Consider the following 13,669-nt stretch of genomic DNA (forward strand, 5'->3'; position numbering starts at 1 on the left):
GCTGTCAAAATCCTAATTATTTCTCTCTTGTGTAGTTCAAAAGGAAATTGAAGAATCCCGGGTGATGCATGCAGAGGTGAACGTGGACAGTGTCCCCAATTAGCTCCCGTTTTTAATGCAGTTCTGGCTGATGGCTCTAACAGCAAAGCCATTCATTATTGTGTTTTTGTTCCCTGCATGGAGATTTCTAAGGAGTCCTGAAATCTTTAGATACAATTATGTACATAGATGATAACTACTGACAATTTTAAACTGAGAAATTATGTTCTTAAAGTGAACTAATTGCCAACACAGTCTTTCAAAGACGGTTGTACATTTTCCACCTTTTGTTATTACCCAGCTTTTCTTTTCCAGCACTTTTTTTCCACCAGCACAATTTTCTTCTAATAATAATCTCTTTTTTTTTTTAAGTTGACATTTGATAGGATATCTTATACAATTTTCTCCGTGTTTGCTTTAAGACATTGTAAACATTATGAGATTATTGCATTTTATTTATAAACTGCAAATCTCTCTATATATAAAGTTTTGTTTTTCTTTTTGGAAAAGTGCTCGGTAGCATTAAAGCACTGCTTACATTGTATATTAATGCATCAGATATCACCACTGTCACCACTGCCAGATTTCTCTGCAAGGGCAGAGTTAGGAGGCAGATGATGAAAACCGTGTGGGTCATTCTTGTTTCCTAGCATGCAGGCCAGAACAAACTTGGTAATGACAGTGATGGCTTTTTTCCCACAGTAATAGCTGCATGTGGTGGCTATAATATCAGAGGTGCAGAGGTGATTATGAATCAGTTTTTTTGCTGCTGGTTCCAGGTGTTGAATCTAAAAAAGATGGCCCTTTTTTCCCCTCAGTCTGTCTATTGCCAGCACTTCTATTAGCCCTTCACATACACTCACCAGCCACTTTGTTAGGTACGCCTGTTCAACTGCTCGTTAACACAAATATGTAATCTGCTATTCACGTGGCAGCAACTCAGTGCATTTAGGTAGACTGGATCAAGATGACCTGCTGAAAATCAAACTGAGCATCAGAATGGGGAAGAAAGTTGATTTAGGGGACTTTGAATGTGTCATGGTTGTTGGTGCCAGACAGGCTGGTATAAATATTTCAGAAACTGTTGATCTACTGGGAATTTCTTACACAATCATCTCTAAGGTTTACAGAGAATGGGAGAGAAAACATCCAGGGAGCGACAATACTCTGGAGGAAAATGTCTGGGTGATGTCAGAGGTCAGAGGAGACTGGCCAGACTGATTGTGAGCTAGTAGGAAGTAACTCAACTGTATCTCGATTAAACCGTCCACACAACCAAGATACACAGAAGATTATCTCTGAATACACAACACCTTGAACTATGAAGCAGACTGACTACATAAGCAAAAGACTACACCAGATACCACACCTGCCTCCTAAGAACAGGAAAGTGAGGCTACAATTTTAAACAGACTCACCAAAGCGGGGCAAGCCTCAATTTCTGCTGCAACATTCAGATGGTAGGGTCAGAATTAGACAAAAATCCAGGCTTGTATCAACATTTCAGGCTTTTGCTGGGCACACTGTTATGTCCCTTGGCCCCAGCTGAGCATCATTTAAATAAAACAGTCTGACTGCTGCTTCTGATCATGTCCATCTCTTTATAACAACAGTGTACCCGTCTTCTGCTTCCAGCAAGACAAAACGCCATGGCACAAATCATCTCAAACTGCTTTCTTGAACATGAAGGTGAGTTGATCATGGTGAACTGCACCTCACCAGTCTTAAATACAATATAGCATCTTTAGGATGTCGTGGGACAGGAGGTTTGCATCATTGATGTGCTGTCGACAAGTCTGCAGAAATTGTACAATGCTATGATGTCAGTACTATACCCTGTTGAATCTATGCCATGAAGAAATAAAAAAAAAAAAACTACTGGAAACTGCTAGAAAAAGAAGCATATCCTTAGAGTGTGGATGTAGTTTTGTTAATTAAAAGTCAATGAATTGGAAAGAACTCTCTTCTGATAATATTTACATAATGACTGACTTACCTGTACGAGTGGCTATAGGGAGCTTTCACAGAGCATAACCAAAACCTCCCCAATTGTTGGGGCAGGTTGCAGTTCTTACACAAAAATAGGCTAAATTAATTTCACAATCACCACGTTGTGGTTATTCCACTCTAACAGTGCTTTACTCTAAAAGTAGGCTGCACATTCCTCGTTCTATAGCTGCACCACTACGGCCTCTGGATGTTAACAGAATGGATGTGACTACAATCTGAGGGAGCTCGATGCCCCTCCCCAACTCATTTCATTACAGATATTTTTGTCAGAGGACACATGAACCCACAGCAACAAGAGATGAAGACAAGTCTTGTAATTATTATTGAATATGATGTTGTCCAACTGTTACCAGAAAAACGCCCAGTGAAGTCAAATGACCTTATTTCCGCAGCCCAGTATCACAAAGCATTTGTCTAAAAGAGTAATTTGAACAAAGAAACAAAACAAGAGCTTAAAAAAATGCGACGTACGACCTCTTTAACTAAATGGTTCTGTCACTGCTGAGAGTGATGATGGCAAAGCAATTAGCCAAAAGGAAGACAAGACAGGCAGCATACCAATATAGACAATAAGAAATAAAGTTTTTATACAAAATCCAGATGTTCAGCATTTGTGGTTATTTACTTTATATTTTAAGAGGAAAACAAAACTCTATATAAATTAAAACAACATTAATTGGCATCTAGTCAGTAAGTTTCAGCTGTCCAGTACATTTCAGTGTGTTAAATAATGAAATAGACAGTTGTTAAATCAGTAGCCGCTTTGACTGTCTTGTGTTGTCTGTGCTAAGACTATTTGGTATCTTTCAGTGACGACGAGTCTGATGGTGGTAGAAGGCAAAAGAGAAAGGGACACAGTGTCCCATGAGACAAAAGCAGCCCAGCAGTTTCCTGAACCTTTAGTGCCACCGAGGACGAATGGACAGAGTGACAGACAGATGGAGAGACATCCATCCATCCAGTTCCACATATTCAATTCAGGGTTCGGGGTTATCTGTGGCTAGCTAGCTCTACCTAGCGATAGGTTCCAGCTGTCTTGGTCCAGCCACCCCCTTCAGCTCTGGGTCCAAACATATGGGAGAGTGTAGCGGCAGATACAACATAAGTTTTTTATTATTATGTATTTGTTTTGCATATTTGTCACGCTTACATGTTTCAGGTCATAAAACAACATTTTAATATAAGACAACCAGATAACCAGAGTAAATTTAAAATGCACTTGTCCAAGTTATCCAAGCCTACAGTACTGTAGGTTTTTCTTGCAGAAGATGTGATTGCCTGTTACATGCCTCAGCGCGCCAGCACATCTATCATCACTGATAGATAGATTGATATCATCATTGATTTTCTGTCATCCTTATTAAGGTGCTCTCTCCTCTTTGAGTCATCCCGAGTGCTGATTGGCAGCAGACAGCTGACCTGCACTCTTGTATATATAGTCAGAGAAGCTGGTGCATGAAGGTGGGCAAGGCTCACTCTCTCTTTCTCTTTCTCCCTTAAGTCCATCAGCGGTGTTATCCCTCGGTTGCTTTTTCATTGTTGTTTATTAATTATTAGTTAATTTGGGATTTTCTGGCAGTGCTGTTTTTGGCAGTCCTATTTTGGTTCTATTTGTTTAGGGGAGAAGCTTGAATTGTGTAGCTGGCAAATTGTCTTCTTCCGCATATTTTTTTGTTTTGGTATGGATTGCTATCGCTACTATTTGTGTTCAGTTGTTGTAAGTAAAAATCATATGCAAAGTCCTTTTGGGATACTGAAGTAGTCATTTAAAAACATTTAATTAAAAAAAAAAAAGACATCAGTGTTTATGCAACTACCAGAACCAACTAATTTGATCATGAAATTATAGGCCATAGGAATATAGGACATAGGGAGAGGTAAAACTGTTTAAGAAGCTTTGAAAGTATTATCTATACAATTAATTGTAGTTCTTGCAATTTCCTTCCCATTAGAATCTATCTGAGAAAGAAATTGGCACTTAATAGCTCCAAACTCGCAATATGATATGATGTAACAGATCTTTGCCAGGTCCACACAGATTTAGCTGGACTACATTAAACCCTACTCATTTGGCCCTGCACTTAGCAACACTAGACCTGAAAGGTTCCTTAATAATTCTAATTGGTACAGTTTTCTGGCAACACCAGAGCACTATTTTCCCTTTTTTGCAGAAAATACTTTTTTTAAATGTAGTCTGAAACATTTGAAGCTCCATAGAAAACCCAAGACTTGTACAAAGGTATAATTATGTATGCAACCTCGAGCCTTCTCAAGATAAATTACAGCAATATTAAGCATGTGGTCTTTTATGCTTCCCATGGAGACGATATGAATACATAGATAGTATCCTTTGTTTCTTAAGGTCGTATTAAGATCAAACAAACTCTTCAAATGGATGTCAAAAAAGATCATTGATGAAGCTCATCCCTGGGGTAATATTTAAAAACAAAAATTACTACTGGCATGTTTACATTGAGTCTACAAGAACAGACAGATGATGAGATGATGATGATCCAAAGGTATGCTCATGCATTTGTAACGACATTGCTGTTGTTGTGTTCCCTCTTAAAGCATATGTGTTTAATCATCTGTGGCAAAATCGAGAAGGAAAAAAAAGGACATCACTGCAGAATTCAAAAAAGCTTTGTACGCTTCGGAAAAGGAGGGCAGACCAAAGTGTTGAGCCGATTGTGTTTATTTGGCTTTGAGTCACAGCTAAAGGAGGCAGGCTAATTAAGAAGTTCCACAAAAGTGGGAAATGTTTTCTGACCTTATGCGTGAATGGAACGGATAATGTTTTGCATCCTTTTAAGCAGTGCTGAAAGTGGACGATCAAGGACAAGGTCAAAGTACAAATGGGAGACTACATTTGTTCCCTTTGATAAAAGGTTTGCACAGTGTTAATGATCCTTAATAGACAAAGCTGTCCTTCTGGGAAAGCAGCCATTATAACATCTTCCGCAGAAGCTGCTGACTTCACTTACATAATCCTGGTAGAAAGGACGTAGCGCCCAGCATCAAAGACATTTTTGCAAAATAAAAGCTGCTCCACATGCTATCATCCCAGTGGAATGATATGGTAATTGTTACTCTATAAGGGTTATGAAATGGATTTAAACAGAGGCCTTTCTAAAAATAAGGCCTTGAGGTAATGGTTTGATATTTTCAGAAACATATTTGCTTTGTGGTGGAGAATTAGAAGAAGATTTGCAGATGGATACCACTCTCCTGTCTTTACAGTAAATATGCAGCTTCTTAGCTCATCTCAGTAAAATACTAGTTGCAACTTGCCTTGTCCTGTCTCCATAGGTAGCAAAACTTCCTCCCACATAAATAGTTTGGCACATAACCTCTGTAAAACATTACCTCAGCTTTCATCTCAATTATTTTATTAGCTTAAAAGTGAAGAAGCATGATCTCCAAAATGTAAAACTGTTCCTTTTAACCAAATATAAATTTAATGTTGAAAACTAGTTCAAACCTGCAGTTTTTTTGGTAGGTTTCTTTAAAGACCTTTGGACCAGCTGCCTCACTAATCTCTGTGGTGTGTTTAAAGGTTGAATCTGACCCCTGGTAGAGGTCTGTGCTTTGGTGAGACCGGAGATCTGAGGTGCAGGAATTGGCTGTATTTTTATCCACAAGTGTGCAACCTTCCCTTCAAGCTTCTCACCTTCACTCTTGGGCTGCACATCAGCTTGTGTGTGTGCATATCCCCCTAAAAATGCACGTAACCTATTTCACCTTCGCACATCATGGAAATATTAAGCTTCATTCTGAGGTCAAAGCTTAAAGTTGTTAATGGTAAATTTATGCACTACAAACTGTGCTTGCTGTGATTTGATATGCCGCTCTTATACGTGAAAAATATACAGCGGGAGCCTCCATTATAAACCACGCAGTATATCAGAGCAGTCATTCATGATAATCATAATCTGTAAAGAAAAGAAAAATAAATTTGCAAAGGGATAATGTGTCATTTTGATTTTAATGAAGCATTTTTTTGTTTCTTTTATATAGAATCATAAAAAGCCCGAGCACAGCGTTCAAAATCACGAGCACAGAGATTTACTTTCTGCTTGGCCTGATGCAGACCTGCATGTTCCACCACTCTGCAAATCTGCACCACATTAAGCCACATTACATTTTCCTTCCCCAGATGTAGTGGTTTAACAAACAAATGGAGAAGGAGAAGTGACCCGGAAAGATAAAGGCCGATGTAAATTAAGAGAGAAATACAGAATCTGCAAAAAGCTTGCCTCTTTTATGGCAACGATGGCGTTTTACAGCATTGCATTATTTCAGATTTGTTGGAATAATATGGTGCGAAGTCATTCATGGTTGCATTCAGATTGTAAAAGATTTGATCAGCAGCTACACACACACATTAAATGGTAAACACAGTCCATTCTGTCTTTCCTCATTCTTCCTAGCTCTATGAATTACTCGCCATTTATACGAAATCTTCTAAACATAACAGATAACAACCGGTCATCTTCCAATAAATTCTTAACTGCTAATATGTTACCATTCAGCTGGACACATCGCACTACCATTTTTTTTCACATTCTGTTCGCTACTTCTAATTTATATGAAATGTTTAAACTGCATGCACTCTTGCTCTGTCTGCCCAGCTGCAGTGAGTCCGTTTGAATTAATTCTTAATAGGTCGTACTCAGCAGTCTTGTGCAACTTCTTTAAAGATAATAAACAAAAAAATACTGAAGTTTTCATTTTCATCATAATTGCTATCCACTTAGGTTCCTCTGTGATATTTTTTCTCTCATTTGTTATCTAGGAGTCTTTCTAGAAAGGTATAAGGGATGGCTGTTTTTTGTGCAGAGCATATAAAAATCAAACTTGTAGGAATCCTTTCATAAATAAATCATGTGTGTACCATCCCAATACATACATTGTGAGGCAACTATAAACTTTTGAGTCTCCATACTACCATATATAGTGTGTTAAAACATTCCTGCAAATGTACACTGAATCTCAAATTCATTGCATTTATTTCACTCTGTTAAAATGAAACCTACTTTTTCAGTAATTGAAGACTAATGATTGATTTTGACCATTTCTTCATTCGGCTGTTCCCTTTTGCCACAATGGATCTTCTGCCTGTATTTCCTGCTATCACTAGCATTTTCTTCTGCCACCCCTAGAAATCTCCATCTCTTCTCTCACAACATCCATAAACCTTCTCTGTGCTCGTCCCCTTTGGCTGGCAGCTCCATATTCAACATCCTTTGCCCAATATATCCACTATCCCTCCTCTGCATATGTCCAAACCATCTCAACATTACCGCTCTTACTTTGTCACCAATCCACTCAACCTGAGCTGTCGGAAGGACAGCTCAGGTCTACCCACGTCTAATCCTGTCCCTCCAGGTCACTCCCAGTGAAAAGCTCAGCATCTTCAATTCTGCCACCTCCATCTCAGCCTCCTGTTCCCGTTAACAAAAATGGCCCACAAGGAGACTGTCAATTAAGACATTCCCAGAGCTTTAAATGGCATTTACTAACCATGACCATAACGCTGTGTTTAACCAAGTTGTACGGAAATTGCAGATCATGAAAACGCAGCACTTTTCGCTTTTCCCTCCTCTGCTTTGATGACACGAGCTTGATTACGTACAGTAGTGTTAAGTATATTTCACAAGGTTTTCAGTGTCATTGTAAATGCACAACAAATTGGATCCATACTATCACATGTTATATTTAAATATATATATAAATAACTGGAAACGTGTTCAGCATGTAGTGAAACTGGCATATCCCGTGCAAATCATTGAAATTGTAAATGAAAAATGTTTCACTGTAGAAAAATATTACACACTGAAATGCCAGGCAGTGGGGCTCATTTTTTCAATGTATTCTAACTAAAACGTTAGCTTTTAATTAGACATAAGACGCTACTTATTATCTTAATTTAAGAATAATGCAGTTGTTGTGCTTTAGTTGTATATGCACATGGTTTTTGAAGATGGTAGGCCCACTCAGACTGACTCAGTTGCTTAGTTTCTTTGTGTTCTTTCCTACTAAGTAGATATTGAGATCAGACTTCTGCGAGGGTCATACCATCTGTTGCAGGCTTCGTTGTTTTGCTTGTCACTGACGATAGTCTTTTATGTCTCTGGCTGCGTGTTTGCCTTGTTGTCATGCTGCAGGATGAATTCGGAACCAATCAAATATACCAAGCTAATGGTACCGTTTGATGGATAAGACTCTAAACATCTAAAGTCCTTAAAGCTTTTGATTTTGCTTTTATCCACAGCATATACTGTGCACAGTCCTGTACACTAATGGCTGTGGCGAGAACAGGAGAGATCAAACAGAAGATGAGGTAGGATTTAAAGAACTTGAGGTAAAGTTTTTTCCCTGTTGTGGTGTCTTATAGACACAATTGCTTACAGTAGCAGTGAAAATTCTTGTTTTTATCCGTCCATTCTGTATCTGCTTCTTCCTTTTTTGTGGTTTCTCTGCACAACTCTAAAAGTATCACAGTAATGATGCAAAAACCTGACTCGCTAGGCAAATCAAGTGAGATGGAGACAACAAAAGAAAGAAGAAAAAAATCAACATTTGTACAAAAAGGAAGGTTATAATCAGGATATATACTACGGAGAATGTTTACAACAATAAACTCACAAGGAATTGTCTAATTTGCATAGTGTAGCAAAGTTTCTTTGGATTCGAGTATTTTATGCTCTTAAACCAATATTTAAAAACACCCTTTTTTTTCTGGAGAGTCGAGAAATAAATGGTGAATTGATACAATTAGCATACATGGAGCCTTTTTTGTGTTTTTCAGAGATCTTTTTCCTATTGCCAAAGAAATACTGAATGTGGGTTTTCAGAGCCTTGTCTATCCTTGTCACAGTGTAAGTTTTATCTTGTGAAAGATGATATGACATGGTATCCAGAGACCGAGTTTCACAGTTTTGATTTATTCATGAAGCACAAGTTAAAGACCTCAAAGAATTTAATAAATTATGAAGTGTCTTTGTTTTTTTCTCCTCAGAGTGTTCCTAAAAACACGAAATCTGAGGTGGAGATATCCCCAGATAATGAAGTGTTGGATTTGCTCAGCACGGAAACTCCCCCAGCTCCTCCAGCCTGCCAAGGAGAAACGAATGAGCCGCTAACTAGTCTGGACAAGGTATGCAAGAAAGTACTACTTTTAAACTGCTGGTTTTCATCCCCTGCTATAAATGTGAATTCATTTATGGACCATGCAATTAGTGTGCATTTCTTTCTTTTTCTTTTCTTTTTCTTTTTTTGTATCAAAGCTTGCCTGTCAGGGCTTTTGCTTGTTTTAAAATGTGTCCGACTCTGACCCTGTCTTTGAATACCTCATTAGCTGGGATATTTAGATGCTGTGCTTCTGACCTGTTAGAGACAGAGACAGAGAGAAGAGAATGAAAAGCATCTATTCCAATAATGTTTTCAGACCCCCAACGTCAAGTGGATCAGAGGCGTTGCCGCAGACTGTGTTGAACATTTGATGCGAGTGCTGCCAGCCGCTGAAGAAACCCCCGGTGACCAGCGATCTGATAGGCAACAGCAATGACCCAAAAGAGGTAAGAATGTGTGTGTGTGTGTGTGTGTGTGTGTGTGTGTGTGTGTGTGTGTGTGTGTGTGTGTGTGTGTGTGTGTGTGTGTGTGTGTGTGTGTGTGTGTGTGTGTGTGTGTGCAGCTCATGTTAAATAAAAACTGACTGAAGTGAAAATAAGTGATTTTGCTCACACAAGTCACTGTGCGCAGCCATGAGTTACAATTACTGGGGAAATCAAACAAACCAAGGTAATTTAAAACATAAAATATCTAATTCTGATATATGAGCACTACTTTGTTTAGAACCTAGTGGATTTGTGACTTAACAATGAGCCTCAGTTGAGCTTCACACAGTAAACTAGGTTGGATAAGTCTTTCAGCTTTAATCCATCGGGTTTAACAAAAGTAAATGCATTAGCCATTTAGAAAAGACAACCATTTTTATACACCGTGCACTATTTCAGAGCCTCCCTGATGATCGGACAATTGACAAACAGTTTCATAGCCAGGTGAAGCCTGTTTTTCATTATTATATGATACATTAAGCAGATCTGGAGTTTATTCCAAGTATTGAACTTGGATTTGGCAGCTTTCAACTGGACCACTCTTAGTTTATGTAAGCTACAATGCCAATAGCCTGTGATTCAGGTTCAGAGGTAAGCTATCAAGGCTGAATAAGTCAAATTTTAGTGCTTTTGTGGTGTGAGCATGTCCTCTCAGTCATTCTCTGTGACCCAACCATCCAAATTCAATAAAAGACATGAGGTATCCCAATAAGTTCTGTTTGAGTCTGCTTCAACCAAACAAATTTGAGGAATACTTTGGATCATTTTGATTGTTACATAAGAATTAAATCAACTCCATTTGTTTATCTTTTGGAATAATTTGGATTTTTCTGCCTGGATAAATAAAATCTTAAATCAAGCACCATTTGGAATTAGTCTTAAAAGAGAAGAGCTCAAAAAACATCAATCCAGATTGGTGGCTTTCAAAATAAAAACATTTCTGCTTAGATTTTTACCAAAACGCTCCTCTCTGCCTCTCTAACAAACAAATGATAATAAAAATGAGTGAATGAATAAATAATGACTGCTTCTGTGAAGAAGGCAGCTTGTGAGATATCAGCGGATTTCCTGAAGCCTGCAGTAGTTATTGCTGAAGAAAATGTGGCTGATGGGGACCCAGTGGTGCAGATAGATCAAAGGTCAGTACTGCTAACAACTCTGGTGGCTTCCACCATTACATTTTTGTATTACCTTTCTATGCTTTTAAGCATGCTGCATTTTTTGCAACATGCTGCAGGTTTACAATCAGAAAGTGGTTTAGATCATCAGACACCTAAAGCAGGTTACACACACCATCGACTACAGAAAGGCGTCTCATGCAGATTAAATCTGCCTTCCCATTGTTCATCCATGTCACAGCTATATTATTATATACTCTATTAACTATATGACAGAGCACAAAGAATTTTATGCCATTCTCCATAACTGACTTTCAGATGATGCTTTGACTGCTAGGAAACTGCTTTCCCTGAAACAAAAAAATCATAGGCTGTAAAAACAAGATAATGCTGGACTGAAAGTACTGTCAAATCTTCATTGCCCTACACTAACCTTCAATACAGAAGTAGAGGAGCTTTAAATAAAAAAATAAGGACATTTTACTCAAACTATATCATCAAGTATTGTTAGTTAAGCAGCAGAGCGGGTTGTTAATCAGTTTCAGCTGCTTTGGTGTTAATGAAATTACCAACAGGTGCACCAGAGAGGCAACAATGTCAAAAATGACATTTTTTCCCTCCTTATCTCTTCTGACTGTTTTCACTAGTTTTGCATTTGGCTAAGGTCAGTGTCCCTACTGGCAGCATGAGGCGATTACCTGGACACTGCAAAGGAAGCACACACAGGTCCAACTCCTCCAAGACCGCACATCAAAATGAACCATTGCCAGAAGGTTGTGTTGTGACTTCCAGCGATCCCAAGACCATGGAGGAGATTCCACAAGACACTTACTCTAGATGCTTAACCCATCAGCAGTCTTTGGTGCAAGGAGGAACAAAGTGAGCACTGTCAGAGGCACAAAATGTCTCTGACCAAACAATGAGAAACAGACTTCATGAAGGTGGCCTGAGGGCCTGACCTCCTCTTGTGGCTCCTGTGCTCACTGACCAGCACTGTGGAGCCCAATTTGCATTTCCTATAGAATACCAGAATTGGCAGGTTCACCACTGGCGCCCTGTGTTATTCACAGATGAGAGCAGGTTCACCCTGAACATGTGACAGACGTGAAAGGCTCCAAGGAAGCCGTGGAGAACATTATGCTGTCTGTAATATCGATCAGCATGACCAGTGTGGTGGTCTGGAGGGATGCATCGACCTCTATGCCCTGATTGCCATTAGGTATAAAATTCTTCATATATAACCCTTATGCTTAGACCCTGGTGCAGAATGTCCTGGGTTTCTCCAAGTAGTGCCCAGTCTTGTGTGAAGAGAGTATGGAGAAAGTTCCTGTTGGATAAAGGAATAGATACTGTTGACTGGCATCCATGCTTGCAAAATCTAACGAACACAAAGCACCTCTGTGACATTATGTTTTACCATCCAGCAGCTAGAATGACTCTCCAGGAGCTCAGTGGTCCCCTGGTCCACATCTGGGAGATCCCCCAGGACACCATCCGTTTTCTCATCAGGAGCATGTCCCGGCGTCATCAGGCATGCACACAATACACATACAATGAATGTGGGGCCATACAAACTACTGAGTTCCATTTTGTAACATGGACTAGACTACTGCATCATTTTTTCACTTTGAATTTTTTGGGTGTGTTTGATTTCAGCTCTCTGTAGATTTAATCATTTTCATTCCCATCAGATGATGTGGCATCCTTTTGTTCCTAACACATTACCCAGTCAATACTGTTTTTTCTCCCCATTAAGATCTGATGTGTTGTCTGTGTGTTCCTTTAATTTTGTTTTTCTTTGATGAGTGGACATAAATTTGGCTCATCAGGGGTGACACCACTTACCAAACATTTTTTTTTTTCAGATAGAAAATTCATGTGATAGTCTTTAATGTATATCTAATTGAAGATCAGAGATTCACCTAACAACCGTACATCATTTTGATTACCAGCCTTAACTATATAAATATATATAAAATCAGCTATTCTGACAGCTGAATGGTCTTCTATGTGTGATCCTCTAAAGACAAAAATTAGCAGCCTCACACTGAAGCAACTTAGGACAGGTTACTGGTTACCAAGGAGATGGCTATAATTGGTATGATTGGTTCTTTAATGATTTTTCATATTTTTCTTCGTAGTGGAAATGTAATTGGTATAAAATGAGCATTTTACTTTATAATTAAATTCTGTTTTGTTCTCAGCATGTTTCCGTTGAAGAATTTCAAGTTTCACTGTTCAATTATTGACAAACTTGGCAGCAAAAGGAAATGACAAACGATCTGGAAGAGACAGTAAGACCCCTGAGGGGTTTATTGTTCAGCCGCTGCTTCTCTTTATAAGGGTAAATCTGACTTCATGTGGAGGCACGTACTGTAGTAACTCAAAAAAATTTAAGGAAAACAAAACAAAAGCAAAACACCGGAGCTGTCTTGACAATAAGCATCACGTAGTGTTTCACAGTGACAGCACCACTGCCCAACACAACTGCATTCAATCCAAAACACTGATAAAGTCAGTGTAAAGTTAGGACAAAACTGAAAGTAAGTTACTGTGGCTTGTGTTATTACTATAGTTTTATAAGAATTGCAGGAATACAAGATATGAAGAGCAAACCTAATTTTAGACCAAAGCATTGATTCTCCTTTCTACTGCCCTGCTGTCGCAGCTGAATCAAGGCAAAGGTCTAATGCTGCCAGAGCCTGACATGCTTCAGAGGTATCTGCAGCAGAAGAGTGCAGAGATCAATGTCCTGCTCCAGAACATCCAGTCCCTCATCACCTATCAAAAGCCTGTCAGTCCACGGAAGGTCAAGCCCCAGCAAAGCTTCATCTCTCAGATGGAAAGACGGCAGCTGCCAGTGAAACAGCAACGGTCTGCCAA

The 13,669-nt window shown here is 39.0% G+C and overlaps 1 long non-coding RNA gene across 1 annotated transcript; it reads left to right on the plus strand.

Moving 5' to 3' along the window:
- The first annotated feature begins 9,139 nt into the window (after positions 1 to 9,139).
- Positions 9,140 to 13,636, plus strand: LOC120433691. The gene is made up of 3 exons (XR_005608700.1): positions 9,140 to 9,208; positions 9,500 to 9,629; positions 11,434 to 13,636. It is a non-coding gene; the product is annotated as an uncharacterized LOC120433691 (long non-coding RNA).
- The last annotated feature ends 33 nt before the right edge of the window (positions 13,637 to 13,669 follow it).

Source organism: Oreochromis aureus, linkage group 16, assembly GCF_013358895.1.
Source record: "Oreochromis aureus strain Israel breed Guangdong linkage group 16, ZZ_aureus, whole genome shotgun sequence".
NCBI classification, from domain to species: domain Eukaryota; kingdom Metazoa; phylum Chordata; class Actinopteri; order Cichliformes; family Cichlidae; genus Oreochromis; species Oreochromis aureus.